This window comes from Cornus florida, unplaced genomic scaffold, assembly GCF_030987335.1.
Source record: "Cornus florida cultivar Cherokee Brave unplaced genomic scaffold, ASM3098733v1 CherokeeBrave_3.0.0_Hap2_Chr11, whole genome shotgun sequence".
Taxonomy (NCBI): domain Eukaryota; kingdom Viridiplantae; phylum Streptophyta; class Magnoliopsida; order Cornales; family Cornaceae; genus Cornus; species Cornus florida.
In genome coordinates, this window is record NW_026775581.1 from 105,378,142 (window position 1) to 105,384,751 (window position 6,610).

Here is a 6,610-nt window from a genome sequence, read left to right on the forward strand (position 1 = left end):
ATACTGAGTAATAATAAGAATAATTTTCAAAAATTTAGAAAAATACGTTCGGTATTTTAACCTATTTAATATACAACCAAAGAATGTTCAAATTGTAAGTTTGTAACCATATATATATATAAAGGCTAATTTTTTGCTTATTTATTCTTTTGAGAATAGTTTTTTGTTTGTAGATATATGTCTTTTTAAGTTATTTAAATATTTTTTTTAATAAATTTACAAAATATGACTAAATGGCAATTCATTCATCTAATGTGTTTGATGAGCGGTAATTGAATGAAATGAAATGTCCATTCTAACTATTATTTTATTTGATATGCAATTTAAAATGGGAATGTACAATCCATTTTAAATTAAAAATCTATTCCACAACTAAGCCTATGACCATTCCATTTCTAAATATATTTTTTTAAAAAATCAAGTTCCCAAAAAATCTCATGTTCCAAGTCATAAAACCACCATTACCACCACAGTTGCCGCCAACATTGCCTTCCACCACCACCATCTTCCACCACAACCACCGTTGTCTTTCATTACCGCAAGCTCCATTGTTTTCCGCTACTGCCATTGCCACCGCCACCGCCACTGCCACCGCCACCGCCTTCATTGTTGTCACATTCAATCACCACACCGCCGCCGTCTCCACTACGTTCCGCCACCGCCACCTCCGTCGTCATCGCCACCACCAACTTCCACCACTAACACCGCCTTCTATCACTACTACATTCGACCACCGCCACCTACATTATCTTCCACCACCATCACCATTACTGCTGCCACTGCCACTGCCACATTTCACCACCACCACTTACACCACTACCATTAGCACCCTCAATGTCACTGTCGCCGCGTTGCACCACCAACATGTCGTCGCTGCCTCCACCGCCTTCCACCATCACCACCGCCTTCGCTGCCTTCCACTACCACCACCGTTGTCACCTCTACTGTCTTCCACTACCACCACCACATCATCGCAACTACCTTCTACCACTATCACCAACGCTTTCCACCATCACTACCTTCCACACTGTCGCTTCTACTACCTTCCACCACTATCACCTCCACTGCCTTCCACCGCCACCACCTACACCATTGCGCTTTCCACCACCACCACCACCACACCACTGCTATTGTCTTTCACCATCACCACCTACACCACTACCACCGCCACAGCCACTACCACCGCCATAGCCATTGTCATCGCTTTCCACCAACACCATTGCCGCCTTTCACCACCACCACCGCTACCATCTTCCACCATCGTTGCCTTATAGCACCACTACTAATTCCCACCACCATCATCACCTCTATCCACCACCGCCACCATTTATTTTTAAAAAATTTATAGAAAATGTTATTTTGTTAATTTAATTTATTTGTTACTAAGAATGGTATTTTGGAGAATTCAATTTGAAATTCATTTTATTATGGATTTTAAATTGATTCAACTAAATACAATAATGGTTATTATCATTCAATTTCTAAACATTTCGTACTTACAACCAAATAGTAGAATGAGAATGACCATTCAATTATATTCTCATTCTATTCATATTCTTATCTACATTTTATTCTATTCCTAAATATCAAACACAACGTAAACCAGTCTTCATGCAAAATAGACACCCTCACCGACGTTGATATTATTCATCAGACACTTGTCCAGTCCTTCAACTAAAAGAATGCAAGTTTTACACTCATTTTCAAATTCATGTGATATTCCAAAAATATAAATTTGGAAGCATTTAAAATTGATTTTTTGTTATCAACTTTGGGGGTATAATTGAAAATTAATATTAACTTGTTTAGTATACAATTTCTTCATAATACTTTTAAAATTTTATTTTTATTGATTTTTGTTTTTCTACATAAAACTATTATCAGAACATGCCAAATTTTTCCTCCCACATTCTTCTCCCAATCTCTTTTTTATTTGTTGCATGTATATATATACCGTAAATCATAAAGACCCTCTTAAGAGTTTTTTTTTTTTTTTAACAAATAACTCCTCACAATGCTGGTGAAAAGACTTTAATCATCAATCATTCACGTTAAGATAATGCATAATGCCACTTCACCATATGTCTTAGTACACACCTCAACTCAATGATTTTATTTTATTAAATAATTTGAACTTTGGATAATTCACTGGTATACCTCCATAGTTTTTCGTTGACCTTCAGATTTCCCCTATTCAGTTAATGCGCCATTAAAGTCCATTAAAATGATTTTTATGAAAAGTCAATTTTTCCTTTATTTTAATTAAAAAGACTTTGTTAACCTTATTCATAAAGAATCATAGTTCATTTTTCTTCTAGGTCCAAAACCCAATCAATTTTAATTTCGAAATTTTAAATCACCAAACTAATTCAGTTAAGTAGTGTATTAAATGTGCTACCTTGTCCTTAGGGTGCAATTCGGGCAAGTTAGAGGTACCGAACGCATATGAATTGTTTAACCAATTTTAGTAAGGAAAAGAAAAAAAAAAAAAAATAAAAAAAAAAAAAACAACAACAACAACAACTTGATGTTCTACCATAACTATTCAACCTGATCCAACTCATTCTCCTATTTTAAACTCGGGTTGAGATTTCAGGCTAGAAAGACAAATTAATTCAAATCATCCGTATGAACAATTTTCACGTTGAAATATTAATGCCATCTTAAATTAGTTTTAGATTAAATTACATTTTCATGCTCACAGGGGCATAGCAGCGTTGACAGGGATCTGAGAAGTAAGTTTTTGAAGTCTCGCTTTCGAACCACACTCCTGAATTGAATGGTGCGTATGTTGTGGGATGGTCGATACACGTGCTCTAAGAAAAAAAAAAATTTGAACCTTTTCATGTGTAATAATCTCTTCATGCAGGCACAGACTTGGATTTTTATATTTCCATTTTAAACCTCAATTTTTTTAGAATTTATGAAGATGCCCCCACTAAAATTACAATTCGCTCTGTGATACCCCCGAATTTCTGAATGCGGGTTGGCCAGGCCCACGCCCGAATACCCTAGGATATCAAAACAAATTGATAATAAACGAACACAGAGTACAAAAGAATAAAGAAGAATAAATAAAATGCTGACAAAGAACTAAAATGATAATCTAATAATAAACCTCATAATATATTTCCATTAATTAATAAACTCTTCTGATACAACTGATTCTCAAAAAAACAACTCGGGAATCCATACTGTGTGGACCCCTAGAAAATCCAAACTAAACAAATGACAGTAATCTAAAACAGGAAACTGAATCATAAAGGAACTCCTATGTAGCATCGGAAGAATGAAGTAGACTGATCCCTGCTCAGTACGAACAACCTCTACTCGTGACGAACACCTGAAAAATAATGGTGGGTCAGGCCCACAAACAAGTTCTACTCTACTACAGTCCAAGCAGAGATCCGATACACGTATACATCCTAGTCAATCCAACAGTAACTAATAGTCCGTATATATATATACACACACTAAAGGAACCTCACTAGACTATAGGGTTGTCTCAACCTGAATAGTAGGCAACATGCAAAACGCACATATAGTGGGCATGAGTACCTAGACCTACCAGGGTACACAACTACACTATATCTAGCTACACATCCCTGGCGATATACGCGCCCTAACCATTGATCCTGAGACTCAAGCTCATATCATGGCACTATATTTATATATATATAATCTAGTAACCATCCTATCCAGTATAAATTAATCCTCCATAAGTCATTCAACTTGTTCAGCTGACCTGACTTGAATATAAGTAGGACTTAACATTTTAGTTAATCCATTCCCTTATATAATAAATTAATCCTCCATAAGTCATTCAACTTGTTCAGCTGACCTGACTTAAATATAAGTAGGACTTAACATTTTAGTTAATCCATTCCCTTATATAAAATAGGTAGGACTTAACTGATAAGTTAATCCATCCCTAGAATGCCACCGTCCCATACCGGTGCATTAAACCACACAATCCAACAATTGATGTAACAATTAAGGAAATACATCAAACATTCCATAAATAACTATGATAAATATGATATCAAGTTATCACATAATAGGAATGACTTATTATTTCTTTAAACTTCATATATCATATGTCCTACACAAACTGAATCTTATACATAATGATATTTTATTATACCGTTAAATAATGATTCTCTATATCCAATTCATCCTACACATTTAATCTCAATTGCTAAAATATTTTAAAAGATTAAATCCATTCGTTTGTTTAAAACATTCAAATAGCAAGCATCATTATGATTGAGTCTATTTAAATATATTAAAACCCAAACCTAGTCCCTATTTAATGTTCAGGAATCCTAGGTATATTTCTATGTTCCATCATTCCACAGATATGAAAAATACATAATTTAAACATGTAAAAATTCACATAAGAAATCAAATCAAAATCATGCATTTTATCAATTCATAACACAAGAACAGATATAAACCAATTTCATAAAACCTATGTTCTAACCCAATTAAACATGCATAATTATTTAATTTTATGTGTTTAATAAATTCTGGAATTTCCTAGGCATGTACAGAAACACAAATCAAAGGGAAAGAGATAGAAGAAGAACTTGCCTTAAACTTTCGAATCGAAAGTTAAACTTCTTCTTCCTTGATATTCTCTCTACAGGGTTTTATCCTCATTCCTTCCTCTTTCTCCTTCTCTCTCTAACTCTTTCCCTATAGAATATATTACGTGATATATTTTCACTCATTTTTCAACCTATAGTTGTGTATTTATAGGCTAAATAATAACCCTATTCCTTTTCCCAATCCAAGTCAACTTAATAAAGAAAAATAAAAAATAAAAATATTAAAAAGGTAACTTAAAATATGTTACGTATATAATTTATGTATATCCTTATTAATTAAATAAAATATATACATTAGATTATTTATTAATACTAAAGTTACCATAATATTAAAAGGTAACTTAAAACATGTTACGTATATAATCTATCTATATCCTCATTAAATAAATAAAATATATACATCAGATTATTTATTTATACTAAAGTTACTATAATATTAAAAAGTAACTTAAAACATGTTACGTATATAATCTATCTGTATCCTTATTAAATAAATAAAATATATACATCAGATTATTTATTTATACTAAAGTTACCATAATATTAAAAAGGTAACTTAAAACATGTTACGTATAAAATATATCTATATCCTTATTATATAAATATATACATCAGATTATTTTTTAATACTAAAGTTACTATAATATTAATAAATTACTTTCCTTTATATATATATTTATATACATATATATCTATATATATACATATACAACTATCCATGGGTAATTATCCATACCCATCCAACCTCCTATTCAAGTAGTCCGTGGGACCCAATTAGTTAGTCCATTACCACTAATCATAACCATAAAATAAAATAAAATAAAATAAAACATTTAATTTATAATTAATTACAATTAATCAAATACATCATTTAAGTGCACAATCTAATTAAACAAATAATACAAATAACACCTAGACAAAATACAAATAACACATAGATAAGTAGCCAATTAATCAAGTAACACTCAATTCAATTAAACACATAAACAATTAGTCAAATAATCAATTAAACAATTAAACAAATACAATAAAAATAAATAAATAAATACCGAGACTATCCTTTTAAAATTAGGGGTATTACATTCTTCCCCCCTAACAAAAGGAATTCCGTCATCGGAATTCGCCCTTACTTCATTTCATTATTCTTCCATTATGCTTGGAAACTGTGAGCGAAAAATATCCTCCTATTCCCAAGTAAACGTAACCTTACTATAAAGGCTCTACTTAACTCCAATATACCAAGTGGTAGACAGGGTTTCTATATTTTAAGAAACACAATAATCATACGATGCGTAGGTTGTATCAAATAACAACGTAATCCTCCCATGTCGACAAGGGAATGATCTACATACCTCCAAGTGCCATAGAATATACGCACAAACTCCTATGCACCCAACGCTAATAATTTGGTAACGTTAATTCAGAGGCGACTGCCTCAATTGCGAAACACAATCTTCTAAAAGTTAATGTAATAAGTAAAATTTACCTTTATCCAAAAATCGCCTTCTTCCTGCATAAAAACAGAACGAGCAAACTACTCCCTGATAGAAAAACTTTAGTATATGAGTTCAACTATTTACAACATCCTACTGTTGCCTCCCAACCGCGCGCAGTTCAATATAAAGGGAAGTATCTATTTTCGACATATTTTTAAATGAAGTCGAGGTCTGATTGTACAACCCTTACTTCCATTTCCAACCAACAAATGAGAGGTATGCATTGTGAAAGATACAAAACCTCCAAAGTTGTCACACTAACCTCCTTGTGCCAACAATATCACAGATAAAATTCCGACAAGTGAAGTAAACACTTCCAACTGTCCATGAAAATCTAGGATATACATCTCAAGCGTATCCTTTATGGTCTAATTTAATCTCTCGATTAAATCCTCCGTCTATAGATATGAAGTAGAGCTGCTGCTCCAAAATCTTCATAAAGCTCATTCGAAATAGCACTTTACATCCACTAATATGGACATCCACATGCTATAACACCACTAT